Source organism: Lissotriton helveticus, chromosome 3_1 (genome assembly GCF_964261635.1).
Source record: "Lissotriton helveticus chromosome 3_1, aLisHel1.1, whole genome shotgun sequence".
NCBI lineage: Eukaryota > Metazoa > Chordata > Amphibia > Caudata > Salamandridae > Lissotriton > Lissotriton helveticus.
This window is the reverse complement of record NC_136061.1, coordinates 431,081,319-431,098,108: the sequence shown is the minus strand read 5'-3', so window position 1 is coordinate 431,098,108 and position 16,790 is coordinate 431,081,319. Positions and strand designations below refer to the sequence as shown.

The 16,790-nt window shown below is 49.3% G+C and overlaps 1 protein-coding gene across 1 annotated transcript in view; it reads right to left on the bottom strand.

Annotated features, from left to right (window-relative positions):
- The window catches only part of PARD3B (par-3 family cell polarity regulator beta), a 2,182,026-nt gene that overhangs the window by 1,979,213 nt on the left and 186,023 nt on the right, over positions 1–16,790 (bottom strand). The gene's annotated exons all lie outside the window — the stretch shown is intronic.

Genomic DNA, 16,790 nt, shown 5'->3' with positions numbered 1-16,790 from the left:
ACAGCAGCTTCAAAAGTTGAAAAATAAAACTAGAATAATAAAACAGTTTTATTATTGTTTTATTTTTCAACTTCTAAGTGCTGCGTCCTGGGGCGGGGCCCTCGCGGGGCAGTCATAAGGGGGAGTTTTAGGCACTGCTATCAGTGCGCATGTGGCTTTGGCCGGCCATCTCAGGCCGGCGAAACCCACATGAGCAAGGAGCTGTCTCCAACCCGAGCTGCGTTGTTGGGCTGGAGACAGCAGGCATAGGCTCCCAGTTGCCCTGGGAGTGCAAATCGAGGCAACTCAGGTCAATCCATAACCCCTTTGGTGCTCATGACGGCTCCACGCTGTTATGAGTCACGGTAGACATGTGCTCATGATGGAGAGGAGCAGTCATGCCGCTGCCACTCCTCCCACGTGGCACTAATTCCCCACCTGTGCGGGAGAATTAAGGAGTGGGAGGGGTTGTGACGGCACCACACCGTCATGAGCACACGCCGCCCGTGAGGCATTATGGCGTGGAACCATCATGAGCGCCAAAGCGCCAAGCCCACCCCAAGCCCCCTCGGCGCCGCAGCGGAATTCGTGGCGCAGGGAAGGGGTTAAGCTGCTCTCATGCACGAAAGCAGCTTCAGGATTGGCCGCAGGGTAGGCTGGGAGCCTGTTCCTGCAGTGGAGCCACAAGAGGAGCAGAAGACCGGCACCCCCTGCCTCCACATCTGTTCTTTGCGTGCAGAGAACACCTGCATTGCTTCAATCAAGGTTGCACCCATCTGCATGAGAGGAAAGCCTCTGTTGCAGCTGACTTTACTGTACCTCTATTGACGTGGGGGGGGGGAGGTAGCATTGCTAGTATGAGTGATGCAACAATGCGTGTGCGGGTATATGAGCGAAGACTGCACTGCTGATTTCCATGTTCGCACCTGTGCTGCACGGGCTAGAGAAACATGTACATTTGCAGTAGATGCTGCATCTGCCCAGTGCTGTAACTGTCCCAAACAAGGGAAGCTTGAATTGCGGCTGGCTATGCTGTAGGGAAGCTTGAACTGCGGCTGGCTATGGTGTAGGAAAGCTTGAACTGCAGCTGGCTATGGTGTAGGGAAGCTTGAACCACAGCTGGCTATGGTGTAGGGAAGCTTGAACCACAGCTGGCTATGGTGTAGGGAAGCTTGAACTGCAGCTGGTTATGGTGTAGGGAAGCTTAAACTGCAGCTGGTTATGTTGTATTTAAACTATAGGTATGAAGATAAAACTGTTGCGTAGTAAGGATGCCATGGGCCCTGGTGCAAGCAAGGAATGTGCTCCCTTGGACTGCCATTGTGGTGGTAAAATGTGGCAAAATATAGCTTGATTGAAAAGCTTTATTCGAGTTATGCACTCATAAAAGCACAGACATATAAAATTACACATTTAAAAAGCTCTAAACATACATTGACACTTAATTTTCAGATTAAAATACACAGTATACACACATAAAATATTCACCACAAAATTAATATAAGCTTTCTCATAATATACAGAAGCTAAATGCGAGTTAAAAAACAAAATCGCCCACGTTGTGGACCATAACCAAAATTGTACAGTCAAAACTCGTTACGTGCATTTAGCAACATATTATAGCTAAAAATTCATAATTCTCTCCCTCGGGATTTAGCAATGCAATTCATATAAGCAAGAAAACGAGATTCAAGGCCTATTCGGAGATAGAGCCCTCCGCCTTATGGACCAAGCCCACCCCAGGTATTTTGCCGTTCCTACTACTATAGGCAATTCGGTTGAGGAACAAATAATTCTCAGCCCCTCGACACCACTTAAGACACCAAGGTTCCTGCAAACAGGTGCCAGCCACAATTTCCTTGGGTTTACATAGGCCTCACACATGAATAGAAAATGTGCTATACTTTCATTGGGGGCGCCACATGTCGGGCAACATGAACTACTATTAGTTCCCCAATTGGACGTCAATGACCTCAGGGGGAGGGAGCCTGCCCTTAGCTGGAAAAATAATTTCCTGTCTAACGGAACAGTTAAGGTGTCCCAGTACTGTTCTAGTGCAGGTCTCGTTTTAATTTCCATAAACCTACCCCCCATAGATTCTGAGGTCACACTCCTCCAAGACTTCTGGTCAATATAATCCCAATATATAGTTTTTATAGTTGTTTTACTAGGGAACACTTCCCCAGAGGGATTTTCCCAAAGTTTGGAGAGACCGAGCTCAGCAAGGGCGTCCCTAAGCTTTTTTAGCCATGAAATTTTATGGAAGACATCTGATTTAACTAGGGCAGAAAACCCCTCAGCATAGTGTCTAATTTCTGGGGTCGTCCACAACCGTCTCCAGTAGAGGATAGGCCTTAGTCGGGCACGATCACTAAGCGATCTTCTTCCTAAATCCAGGCCAAGCGGTATTAATGGGGTACTTTGAGGAAGACTAGTTATCCCTCTCAGAAACCTGTTCTCAGATCTTTGGAGCGTATCGAACCTCTCAAAGCCCCAGACTTCAGCCCCGTAAAGGGCTGCGCCCAAGGCTTTTGCGTCGTATACCATGAGAACCGGTTTAATAGGCCTGGTTTTAGATTTTGCTTGTTCCACTCGAAGCGCTCCTGAAATCTGCTGGTGTTTCAAAACCGCCTTCTCAATATGTCTCGACCAACCAAATTTACTTGATATCTCCACCCCTAGGTATGTAAAAACATTTACTACCTCTAGTCTAATGCTGTTCAGAGATACCCTAGGTTGGACTTGGCGTTTTTGCCCAAAGACCATCAGCTTAGTTTTATTTACATTAACTTCGAGACCCCGTTCCTTGCAGAACATATCAAATATGTTCAAGGCTCGCTGGAGTCCTGCCGGGGTTTTGGACACGATCAAGGTATCGTCGGCGAACATCAGGATCGGAACCCTGATGCCCGCCAGCGAAGGTGCGTCAACCCTCGCATCCAACATCCTATCGACTATACCATTAATGAACAAGGAGAACAGCAGGGGTGCCATGGCACAACCCTGACGTACCCCCCGCTCAACTGGGAAATTGATGGATGATTCCCCGTTCCTCCCCCACTGGACTTTAGCGAAGTTGCTTTCGTGGAGACGCATTATTAATGTGAGCAGTTCAAGTGGAACCCCTATCTTGCTCAAGACACCCCACAGCTTACTCCTGGGCACCAGATCGAAGGCAGCCCTCAGATCTACAAATGCTACATAAAGGCTGCCCTCGCCAAGGAGTACAGTCCCCCACCGTAGCATAGTGAAGCGAAGAATTTGATCAACCGTGCTGGTTGCTCGTCTAAATCCTGCCTGGTAGGGGGATAAGGCATTGTTTTCATCTACCCAGGCCATAAGTTTGTCGACCACCATCTTACCCACCACTTTCTGGATAGTGGCCAGCAAACTTATAGGTCTATAATTTGCCGGGAGCGACCGATCGCCTTTCTTAAAGATCGGAATTATAATTGCCCCCTTCCATACATCCGGGATTTTTGCCCCTTTTGCAAGGGCATTTCCCAGCACAGTCGCATATTTTGCCCAACGAACCTTATCATGTTTGAAAATATCTGAGGGAATTCCATCCAACCCCGGAGCTTTCCCCCCCTGCAGTGATAAAATTACACGTTCTGCTTCTTTAGTTGAGAATAAGTCTCCCTTGGAAAATACCACAGGGATTGGTTCAATGTCCATTATATCCCTATTCTCCGCATACTGGGGTTGGAAATACTCGACCCATGAAGCTTCATTAACATTATTATCGGGGTTGTTTGGCGTACCACCTCTGCCCCATTTCATAATTTTCCAAAAGAGTCTTGAGTCTTTTTGCCCAGAGGCCTCAAGTAACTCCTCCCAATATTCCTCGTCCCACAGCTTCTTAGCCTTACGAATATTCTCCTTATATTGTTTCCTAGCAGTGCTAATCAAAGCCTTGTCCCTGCTTTTGATTGCCCTGCCCAGCTCCAGTCTAGTTGCCCTGCACTGCTTGTTAAACCACCTCGCCAGTTTAATGGGTGGTTTTCTATTTGCCCTAACTGATTTGATAAAATGCGGTTTTATCAAATGGAAGAATGTGTCGTGTATGTCTGCTATTAGAGAGGAACCCGGTGTTACAGGGTATACTGATTCCATGGCGGCAATAGCGTTATCCACCTCCAGATTAATGTGCTCCACAGTGGCCAAGTTGGCCAGCACATTTGGCCATTTCACCCTTCTTGAATCATTAGCTATAACAGGTACAATTTCGCTACCTAACACTAGGTGGACAGGCGCAGCCCTCCACCATGAGTGGGTAACACTGAGGGGGTTATGATCACTTTCTATTCTCCCCACAATTTCCATGTCACCCACGCCACACCATAGCTCAAGACTACAAATGACATAGTCGATCCTACTCTTGCTATGCCAATTGTCGAATGTGCTATTTCCTCCTTGGTCACTTTTTGTCCTGCCATTAAGGGCCCTCAAGCCATACTCCAGACATAACGCATTCAACAACAATACATCCTTAGTCCACCGCTTCACTGGTGAGAGGTTTAGGATTGGGACGCCCCATAGAGCATCCTCCTCTTGTCCTATCGGATGTTCAGTATTTTCCAAAGGCTCAAAAGTCCTATTCAGGTCACCTGCCACAACCACTCTATTACCAAGTGACTTGGATTCGAGGGAGGTTGATAGAGCTTCAAGGGTGGGGGAATTCCCAGCACTTAAACCCCTAGCATAAATATTATAGATATCTATCACACCGCCCTGTCCTAATGTTAACCTCAATAATTGTATATCCTTGCAGCATAGGTCAATGACTTTTATTTTGGCCTGAGAATTCTGCTTGACCCAGGCTGTTAGACCTCCCGTAGGTCTGCCCCTAGGGCCCCTAGTCGCTGGTATACAAAAATTTAGATAACCTGGCAGATAGATAGGCTCACAAGCCCACGTCTCCTGGAATAGGCACATTTCAAACCCATTAACAAAGTCTAACCAATCTTGAGACAGCAATCTGGAGGCCAAACCTGCTATATTCCATGAAAGAAACCTCCCCGTGGTGTCACCTTTACCGGTCCCCCTTTCAGTAGCTACCATAACCGGTGAATTAGTCAAGATCTCGGAGTCACCACCCTCTCCCATAGCAATATTTGCACAGTTGGCCACATTAGCGTCATTTGTACCAAGACTTAATGGTGGTCTAGGATCGCCCCCCCAATCGTCCTGGCATACCATATTGCCCCCCCTCATACTTCCACATTCCCTGTCTGGGACCACTTCTGCTAAATTACACATTGCATCCCCCTTGGGTGACAAAATTGGCTCCACAGTGATTTCCCTATCCATTTGTACAACAGAGTCAAAAAATTCAACTGGATCCCGTCAGCATCCCCATCTCATGTACCCTACTCCACCATCAAAGTTATATACCTGTTTATAACTATCATTTGGACACAAGATAGGGGCAGGGAAAGAGCTGACCTCTACCAAGGGAGGCAGACTAATTCTCATTGACTCATTACTCCCCCCCGGATGAGAGGACACAGATCTAGGATAGAAAAAAGTCAAGTCCACAACGCCAATCCCACCAATGCTAATATTCCATCCCGGTTTCGTGATTAACCCTACTACCCTTGGGTCTTGAAAGTTGATTATGATACACTCGCCCCCCTGCTTTTTTAGGGTGTTCCCAATCCAATTAACCCTTCTAACCCCAATAATCAGGCCGTCCACACCCCCTGGCAGGGGTCTATTGACCCGCAGCCAATGCATGGCTTTGTTTTTTAACATGTCATATGTTTCCCTTTGACCTTCCAGTAAGGGTGGGACGTTGGTGAGAATGGCCACATATGGATAGGAATCAGGGGTGAGTTGAACCGGGGGAATCCGAATTGAAGGTTTGTTAGCATATAATTTTGGTGGGCAGCGTTCTGGGACAGCAAGGCTCGAAGGAGCACTATTTCCCACAGCCATGCCAGTATTATTTCCACCGGCTGTGGTGTTGCCATCCCTTACATGACCGCCCCTATTTACTATCTGGGAGGGAAGCTGCCCGTTTGATCCATCAACATTCTTACCTAGGTTTTTATCTGTGTCTATCAATGTACCCTGGTTGCGTTCCATAGTAGTTAGTAGGAGTGAACTATTTTTATTAGTCGCGGGGGCACAGTTTTTAATGCCATCTTTGGTACCTTTAGCCGTTGCACTAATACAGCTGGTCTTAGTTCTCCCAGAACTACTATTGTTTACAGAGGGTAAGGGTACTGCTATGTTCTTATTATTCTGTCCCTGATTCTGCTGAGTAGGTGAACCACTCGCTATTGGGGGAGTCAATTTGGCCACCGTGACACCTATATCCCGCTCGGCTAGCTTATGTTTTGTCCCATTCTCTCCCAATTTATTATGGGACTTAATTAGTGATTTTATTGAAAAGAAATTATCTAAGCTAGCCTGCTCAAGATGGTCCAATTGTTTTGCTAGCTTCTCAAGTCTAGTCTCAAGAGGATTTAAGAGGGAGCGTATTAGTTTTTCCAAATCCAATAAATATTCCGGATTAGACATCAGTTGCCCAGGGGCTGCTAAAGTGATGGGGTCTATTTCTGTTACTGGTGATGCAGGGATCATTGGGTTTTCTGCACCTATTAGGACAACCAATTCCTCCCCCGTTGTTACCCCACTAGGGTTCTCAGCAGGAACATTGATTATGGGTGTTTTAATGGCCAACTTCCTGACCTTCCTTGCTGGATTTGGGACTTGGAATTTTTTTATGGTTGTGGCCCTTTTCCTCTTTGGGCATGGTTTAGGCTTAATAGCCTGTGCTTGAACACATGCTTTTGGTATAGCGTTTTGCCCCCTTAGTGTTCTATTAGAACCATTTAAATGCTCTGCCGATAAAGTGGTAACCACTATATCTACAGGAGAGGTACCCAGTGGCTCATTGGATACAGATATATCATACAATGTATCGTGTGTAAGTGGCAGTACTGTAGAAGATAGCGGGGTGACCAATGCAGGGAAACTTTGGCCTATATGTTTATCAAGGGGGTTTTTCATAAGCTCAATCGATAGCCTTCGCCCGGCGCGTCTTTCCGCCAAAGCAATCTCCCTATCGATGTCTTGGGGCAGGCGTTTAAAGTACGTATCTAGGGGCCCCATAACCGCCGTCTCAGCCTCACCCATAGAGGACTGCAAGGCAGAGGTATTTAGAGTATTAGCCATGGTGCACACCCCCCTGCTACCTTCAATAACTTGATGATCCGAGCGAACACTAGGCAAATAAATTACATCCAAAAACAAGTCTGTAGATGTTGGTGGGGTGGCCCAGCCCGGCCTCCTGCGGCCCCGGACGGCCACAGACGGTCCCGCCCTTGTCCCGGGCTTCTCCCGCGCGCTCTCCCACGCTGCGGGAGTACTAGTGGCTTAATATGGAGTGTGCACCCAATAGGTGGAAGGGGTAGGAGGGGTCGGGGAGAGCGGCCCAGGTGTAGCTCTTCAGGGCTGGCGGGCGCTCCTGGGAAATGTAGTCCCAGAGAGCCCACGCGCTCGCTCGCAGCCCCGGAAAGTGCTTTCCTCAATATCCCCGTCAAGGCGCTGCAAACACTCCTCACGCAGCGGGACCCGCGAAGCGGGTTCCGCAAGGAGTAGGCTGGTGGCTGGTGGCTGCAGACAAAAGAATCCAGGCAGGTAGAAGCAAACAGCAAGGCGTCCCACTCGCTATCACAGCGAGAGCAGTTGATAAAGAATCGGTGGAAGGGTAGGAGGGGTCGGGGAGAGCGGCCCAGGTGTAGCTCTTCAGGGCTGGCGGGCGCTCCTGGGAAATGTAGTCCCAGAGAGCCCACGCGCTCGCTCGCAGCCCTGGAAAGTGCTTTCCTCAATATCCCCGTCAAGGCGCTGCAAACACTCCTCACGCAGCGGGACCCGCGAAGTGGGTTCCGCAAGGAGTAGGCTGGTGGCTGGTGGCTGCAGACAAAAGAATCCAGGCAGGTAGAAGCAAATAGCAATTATCAGGATTTCATGGGTCTCTAACGCCCTAGGCCTCAGTGCCACTGTATCTGCTGCACCAATGCTAGCTGCGCCCCTGAAAAAAGTTTGCACAGTCACTTGTCGTGCCTTCCCCTTAATTACCACAGGAGCCAGGAGCAGGTTGCAACATGACCTTTATTCTATCATGCCTGCTCATAACTGATCCTTCCGTCCTTGTCCCTCCTATTCCTGTTCCTCCTCCCTAGCTCCGCCCCCAACCACTAGACTGCATCACGACACAACATCTCCCCCCTTTTTAACAAATAAAGTTGATTCTCAAAGTGTCTATAGTTCCGTGATCAGCTGCACAGGGCTGCGGCCCGCCTGTTTGAGTCATGAAACACCTCTCCATTACAAACTCAAACTCGGTCTGTTTCTCAGGTGTCAGCAGGGTGCAGTCTGTTGGAGGTACTTCATTGTGTCTTTCCGACTGTCTTGACAGGAGTGTCACTTCTTGTGATGTGGCTGTTGATGGCTCCGCTAGATGTCGGCTGTCCGTTTTCTTTTGTGGTTCTTGTTTGAGTGGCAATTGATCTCTTACACGTGTGTCCGTTGTTTTTGTTTTCTTCCGAGTGCCTGCATGCACTTCTATTTCTCGTTGTCTTATTCGGTCAGGGGCCTCCCTGTCTTCCGTCCGTGGACAGGCATACCAGACGACCCAGGTGCACGTTTCCCTTCTGACTGATGATAGTGACCTCTCTTTCTCAACGGGTTGGCCCCTCTGGGTAGGGTGACTGGGTGGTCCCTTCCCGCCCAGTGAGTACAGTCACCGGCATCTGTGCTTCTTTTGTGTCCCTTTTGTGTAAGCCTTGCTGACCCCTTCAGCGGTGACGGTATATTCTTCACGTCATGATGGTCCTGGGGCTTGCATGGCATGGTGTCTTGTGGGGAGTTCAGGCATTGCAGGATGTTGGCCTAAGGAGTGTTGTTTCGGACTGGGACGACGGTCTTTGCTTCCCCTGTGTTTTCAAGTGGTGGACACCGTGACCGTTGTCGGTACCAGGATTCTGTTGATTTAAGTGATTGTCCGGACATGCTTTCTGAATCGGTCGATGACGCACTCCTAGAGTCGACGCTGTCGAGGAGATACTCCTCTGGGTGCATCCCTTGAAGCGATGACACACTCTTGGAGTCGATGCTATTGAGGAGACATTCCTCTGGGTGCATCTTTTGAAGTGTCTTTTGTGTTATTGCTGTGACGGGTTTGTTTGCTAGCTGCGTATTTACTTTCTTGGTTTGGTCTTGGGATAATATTCGACTCTTCTCTGTTTTCTCCTGATCACAGATGGCTTGAGCGTCTGCGTCTTGAGTCATTCGAGTGTATGTGTATCTCGGTTTCTGGGGGTGGTGTGGCTTGTCCCCTCGCCTGTGTTTGGTCCTTTCCTCATAGTCGTTGAGTCGACTGTCGTCAGTCTCCTCTGTGTGATCTGTGTCTCTGCTTGATGGTTCTCCAGAGTAGTATGTTAGTTTCCGAATATAACGTGACTTGTCCCCTCGCCGGTGTTTGGTATTTTCATCATGACCATTGAGTAGACTGGTCTCGGTCTCCTCTGTGTGGTCTGTGTCACTACTTGATATGTCTCCGGAGTAGTTGTCTCCAGAGTAGTGTGTTGAGTGACTTCTCGGCGTTATGTCAATCCGGCTGTTCCTGGCTGTCCCAGTCTTTCGTACACCCTTGTCCATTGTCCTTTGTGTTGGTGACTCAGGGAGTTCCCTGTCACTTCGTCTTTCATGGTATCTTGTCTCTGGTCCGCCTTCGCCCTCCCTCTCTCGGGTTTTGTTCGTCTCCTGGGCCTTCCTCGCGGACATGGAGGATGTCTCCTTGGATGTCTCCTTTCTTCTCTTTTTGTTTCCTGCTTCCTTGTCACTTTGTCTCTCATGACATCTTGCCTCTAGTCCGCTTTCGCCCTCCTTCTCTCGGGTTTTGTTTGACTCCTGAGCCTTCCTCGCGGACATGGAGAATGACTCTTTTCTTCTCTTGTCGTTTCCTGCGTCCTGGTGGAATTCTTTGGACGCTTCCCTCGCTGTGACCCGCTCTCCAATTTCGGCTCTCCTGATGATCTCTTTTAGCGAGAACCGCCCTTGAATGATCTTGCGCTTGGTGTCAGGTTTTGAACAGCCTTCAATCACCCGCAGTCGGATAGCATCTTCATTTGTGAAGGTGTCGAAGTGGCAACATTTCACTAGACGTTGCAGCGGGGTAATGAAGCTTGGTAAGGATTCGAATGGTTCCTGCCGTGCTGCGTTGAAAACAGTGCGTTCATGATCCACGTCTTCCTTCGCGTAGAAATGAGCGAGCAGCGTCTCTCTGAGTCCTCTATATGTCTCTGTGTCTTTTGCTAAAAATGTTTTGATTAAACGTCGGCCTTCGTGACCCACCAGCTGAAGCAGTAGTAGTCGACGTCTGCTATCCCTCTGCTCACCGGTCGTTGTGAGGAATTCGTCCAATGACTCCAGCCACCTTGACCATTCAGGACCTAAACAGTGGGCGCTGGTCTGTGCCACTGGAGGAGGTACTCCAATGCAGGGGTTGGGTTTATGCGTGTCTTTCCTCACAGGCATGATGGTGTGGTACGCAGGCTTCAAGTAGACGGACTTGATTTCTTGAGATCAACTTGGTCGTCACTCAGCCAGTTTGTGTTAAACTGCGTTGTTTGTAATTGCGCCTTGCATTTGCTTGTACTTGTCTCGTTGTAATTCTTGCACTTGAGATTGTACGTTTGTCAATGTCCGTTCATCTACCTATGCCAGCGTTCGATGCGTTACGTTGTCTTTGACTTGTGCTTCTTGTGTTCAAGTTTGCATTTGCATGTACTTGCTATGCTCAGAATTTGCATTTGCTCGTGTTCGTTGCATTTAAGGCTTGTATTTGCTTGGGTTTGTTGCTTCACAATTTGCCTCACAGTTGCCAATGCTTGTTTCCACCTCAGCCTGCCTGACCTCAAAATGACTGCTCTGGATGCTTAACAGGGTTTGGGACAAAACCCGCCTGACACCAAGATGGCCGCCCGGAAATCTCACTCTCCACGAGATTTGAGATGCATTCAGTCTCCAGCTCACCGAGTCACACCAGACACTCACCGGGAGCTTCTTACATGCCCAGCAGGTCTTGTCCAGCGTAGTCCACGATCTTTGGCCACTTTCCACCCTGCAGGTAAGCCAGGGAAAGATTCCCGACGTCTTTCTTTTGTCCACGTGCCGTCCCTCACGCATCAGGGGTGAGCCCCGATGTCGGCAAAATCGGCGCTTTCCTTCCGACGCCTCCACAGGGGTCCCTCGCTTCTCTGGACTCCCCTCACTCCTCAGGGCGCTTCAGGAGGGCTGGATTGGGCTCCCAGTTTCCTCTTTGACCTCAAACCCTCCAGGGGTATTCACGGTGCACTCGCGCTGTTTTGGCGTGAGCCAGCGCTCTCGGGGCTATGGTTGCAGCGCTCAGCCACGCTGGTCATGCGGGGCTCTACACGATCATCTGATCGTGGGGCTACTCGTTTACAGCTGGCCTCAGTCTATGGGCGGCGGCTTCGTGGGGCACACGGGTCGCGACGGTGACCACGTCCTGGCTGGTGCCCGGGACAGGGCTTCTTTCCAGCTGCAGTGTTAACCGCACCGCTTGTCTATCTTGCGAGTTCCTCAGCGCTCCACGCAGCTTTCCAGCCACGGAGCTTTGGACCAGGCTGACTCACCCTCTCATTTGCAATCGGTGCAGCTGTTTGTTGGGTGCTTCCCGATTTTCGCGCCGTTTCCGCGCGGATTTCCACTTTGGCCACACTTCTGGCTGGTTTAGGCGTCGCACGCCGGGTGCCTTCTTCACTTAGGCAAGCAGCTTGGTGGAGTCCGCCGGACACCGCTTTGGGCAGCAGGGGCAGCGTGTGAGTCCTTCGGGTTTCGCGTTCCACATGCGCCACGCTGGCACAGGCTGCAGGCTCTCTGTTCACGGCCGCTTACAGGCGGCAGGGGTTTATAAGCACTGTGGGCTTCAGTACTTATCCCACCCTCGTCGCCATTGTCGTGCCTTCCCCTTAATTACCACAGGAGCAGGTTGCAACATGACCTTTATTCTATCATGCCTGCTCATAACTGATCCTTCCGTCCTTGTCCCTCCTATTCCTGTTCCTCCTCCCTTGCTCCGCCCCCCAACCACTAGACTGCATCACGACACGACACCACTATTGCTTGTGCTGTACACGTGTAATGTGTGAAAGGGAAACTCGAATCACTGCAGCTGTTCTACATTGTGTACTATGCTGCTACTCTTCATACCCCACTCTAAAAGGCCAAATCAGGGTAGCCCCTAAAGGGAATTTCTCCCACATAGTGTACTTTGGAGTAATTTGTAGAGCATTAGGGTGTTTGAACAGTGATCTTTTTTTTTCACGTGCTATATAGACGGGTTGGAGGAAGGTGAATTCACTATATTGTTAAATGCATCTCCAGTGCAAGTGTTTTTGGAGCGTTGGTCATAATGACAATTTGTCTTTTGGTTGTTCACACTCCCTTAGCAACAGCCCATTTTTAGGGCAATGTGTTGAACGTTGGCTCCCTCTTGTGGCCTCTTGTGGTTACAATGAAAGGCAGAAGCTTGCAATGCCCTCAATATGGCAGAGGTACTTATTCCAAGTAAATGTGTTGCAGGAGCAGAATAGAATATAGAGATATTGGTCGATGAGGCATCTCGGCTGTAGTCAACCAGGCTCCAGCAGACCTAGGTGAAATACTCTGCATAGTGTTCCCTGAGATGCACAAGCTAGCTCCTTGAAGGTTTAGGGCCTTACAATGACAATGAAGCCTTGAGTCCAAGGTTCTGATGTGCCTTCAGACCAGCCAGCGCTGCAGCATGCAGGATCGTTCTGCTGAAGAGAGGATGCCCTTAATTATGAAGGAGACTGAGGTATGTGCCTTCAGCTCGGTTCTCGTACACATTGATGCCATAGCTCAGGAGCAGATCAACAGGCTCTTGGTTTAGGTGTCCAGCAGATAGGGCCCCCCAATTACACATTTTACCAGGAAAAGGTATTTCCACAGGAGTGGGTAGGATTTTTAAGTCGGGACCATGATTTATTAAAGAAGCAAGTATGTTACATTGCAATCCCGTTGCGAGGCACAGAAGCCCTCGCATACATGCCAACAGGTGGGAGACTCGATTTTTTAAAGACAAAATTGGCTTTATTTTACCCATGTCCCCAATACAATTGCCTTTGATCTAATGTATGTTATTGGGGGAAATCTATTCTCACGATTTTGTTTTCTAAATCTCCACTGGACTATAAAACTTTGGCATATATGCGGAAAGTTACAGGGTAGAGGAACGGTCACATGGAGGGCTGTCAGGGAGGTCTGTTATTCTGTCCTGGCACTGGCCTGTAGTTTTAGGTGAGCTAAGATTGTCGTCTGTGGAGCTCTCCCAGCGCTACTCTTATAGGTGCTGGGCAGATACAGAATAGAGAGCAGTCTACCACTGTTTGACAGTGTAATACAATGAAAAGGGCCTGTTTAATGCATTCCCCTCTGCAGATGGGGAAATTACTTCATTTTATAACCCTCCCCACCATGTTAAATACATTTGTATTTTCATTTAACCCACCCACAACCAGTTCATAGCTCACTTTTCTTTTGGTTCTTCCTATAATGTGCCAAACATTAAGGTGGAGGCAGCAAGCGCTATGTTTTTGTTGTTGCTCCCTTCTACCTAGAATCCTTTTCAGAAACATATGTTGGGCTCTCTATCTTCTCTGAAAAGATGACAACAGGGCTCTTTATAGGATTTCAACAACAGGTGACCGAACCATACTGTGCGGGACAAGTACTGGGAGTAGTCCTATGCAAGTTGCAGCAGTGCATGCTCTCATCAGACTGAGGCACTGTCGCCTTAAAGCTGGGCTGACCTATAGTGCTTAAAAGACACTGTAAGGCACTGCTAGAAGTGAATAGACTGCCAGTAGCCCTAGATTATATTACAGAGGACAGACTTCGATGGTTTTGATCCCTTTCAGCTTGAATTCTGGTATGCGGGGATTGGAAAACCTGCAAGAAACTGCCTTCATGGCGCAATGCTGCACATAACATACCGACAGACACTTGCTAGGTCATAGTTCCCTCATAAGAAGAAGTAACTTGGAGACTGAATATCTAATTTAGGAGATGGACTTTAAGAGGTGACAAAGGGTATAATCAGTAGGTGTTGAGGAAAGGAGACAAGAATGATTCTCTTCTGTTCTGCAATAATTGCCTCTGTACTTGGTCTCAGGCAAAATATCTTTGGTAATATAGCACTGATGGAGCGCGATGGTGCTCTTTCATTTGTCGGGGTGCATCATATTCACGAGTAGTCTGCACCTACATTTATTCTGTTGTTGTATTAACAATTGGGCAATCAGGTGTGTTCTGTAATTTTTTTTTAGTTTTTTTTGAAAATCTTTTTATTAGCATAGTTTGAGAGCAATAACAGCATACAGTTGCGCATATACAAGTCTAGCGTTAAACTCAGTGTTACATGTATACGGTTGCCCAGAGCATATATATAGACATGGTAAGTTCGATTTTTCATTTCGTCGATGAATCATAACAAACTAACAAACCCCGTTCACGTCCGATCCCACCCTCCACCCCTGTGAAATCCCACCCTGCACTCTCTAAATAGGCACATGATTGAAATATCGCTAAGTGGGTCACACTCCATTCATGTACACATAGTTGAGGTTAACACACATACTGGGTGGGTAATGTGACAGACGGGTCTGAGCTACCCGTTCCCCCTTGTAGCGCACCGTGGGTAGTGGTCGTGGCAGCGTATAGGAGAATGAGTCGGGGCCTAACATCACCCCGATCGGCTATTCACTAACATCCTCTTCATCATTGTCATTGCCAGCCTCGAATACCCCCAAAGTGGCAAACCATTCCAGTGAGATAGGTGTTTTGCGGAGGCCCCTACTCTCCTCCCTTTGTAGTGCCTCGCCCTCAGCCTTACCCCAGCGCACAACTTCCGCCCGCCACAGGTCAGGGTTGGGCGGCTTCATTGATTTCCATCGTATCGTGATGGCACGCTTCGCCAGCAACAGGGCCAGATCCGAGAAGCGCGCCGCCACGGTCCTGGTGCGGGTCGATGGCCCTAGCCCTAGGAGTGTGTGTTCCAGTGTAGGTGATCGGGCCAGTGTACCAGCCTTCTCAAGTGATTCATGGACAGTGGTCCAGAAATACCCCAGTTTGGGGCATTGCCACAGCATATGTACCAGAGATGCGTCGTCTGCATCGCATCGGGGGCAGTTGCTCTTGGATGTAGGGAACATCATATGTAGGCGGTGCGGTGTTAGGTAGGCTCTATGTAGCAACATCAGTTGGATGAACTTGTATTTGGGGTTTCTAGCTACCTTCCTGGGGAATTGCAGTATGCGCTCCCACTCCTTGTCTCGCAGTGGCCTCCCAATATCCGCTTCCCATGTCGATCGTAGTGGTGTCAGTGTAAGTGCCCTCCCCGATTTAATGCTAGCAGTGAGCCACTTAGTCAGATGGCCGCCCGTTCCCATGAGGTAGAGCATTGTGACTAGAGGATTCGCAATAGGTTCCCGTCCGTCGGGTGACCAATTGCGTGAGATATAGTGTCGGAGTCCGGCGTGTAGGAGAAAGGAGCCGCCGGGTATGCCTTGCGTGGTTCTGAAGTCTTCGAAGGACAATAAGTGCCCCTCCGTAAACAGGTCACCCACATGTGTCACACCAGCGTCATGCCAGGGCTCCAGTAGAGTCGTCGTGAGTGTGCCCGGGCCTAGTGGTATGCCCAAGAGTGGTATCGTGGGGGCATAAGGTGTCCCAGAGGACGTATATTTCAATGCCCTCCGCCAGTGTGTGATCGCCAGTTTGAGGAGTGGCGGGGCGTTTCTAGGTAGATCCGAGCCAGGTAGGAGCAAGATGTGTATTTTCCCCTTGGCATGGTCGTCTTGTGATAGATTAATCTCATGAAGATTGCGGCCCGCCACCCAGTAAGCCAGCCATTGTAGCTGACATGCATAATGATAAGCCCTAAAGTCCGGTAAGCCCATGCCTCCCGAGTTGGAGGGGAGCTGTAACTTGGCCAGCCCTATGCGCCTGCGGCCATGTCCCCACACAAGTTCGGTGAGCAGGGAGTCGAGGGTCCTGAATGTTACCGCTGGGATCTGGAACGGCAGGTTGGTGAAGTAGTAGATAAGACGGGGCAGCATCACCATCTTGGAAATTGCCACCCTACCGGGTATGGAGAGCGGCAATGTTAACCAAAATTGAATTTGTGACTTCAGCGTTCTAATGGCCCTCCCCAGGTTGCCATCTATCATCATGCTCGCCTCTCTATATATCTGTATTCCAAGGTATCGAAAGGTGGTGTCCGCCATCTGGAATTCATGAGGGGCAAAAGGCAGGGGGGTCGACTCACCTGCAGCTGCAAAGGTGAACCCGTAGGACTTAGACTCGCTGATGGTGAGGCCAGAGATTTCTCTAAAATCCTCAAAAACCTGGGAAACTGGGCCCAGGTCGCCCCTCAGATCTCGGAGATATAATATGATATCATCCGCGTACGCAGAGACAATGTGGTCCGTACCATGTCGTTGTATGCCATAACGGGGGGCCAGCAGCCTAAGTCTACAGAGCAATGGCTCGAGGGCAAGAACGAAGAGGAGAGGGGAAAGTGGGCAGCCCTGCCTGGTGCCCCTGGCAATGGCCATGGGGCCCGAGATTTGGTTGGAGGTGCGCACCCTGGCCGTGGGGACGGTGTATAGTAATCTGACCCAATCGAGGAATTCCGGCGGTATCCCGAATTTTGACAATGTGGTAAACATATAGTCCCACCTTAAGGAATC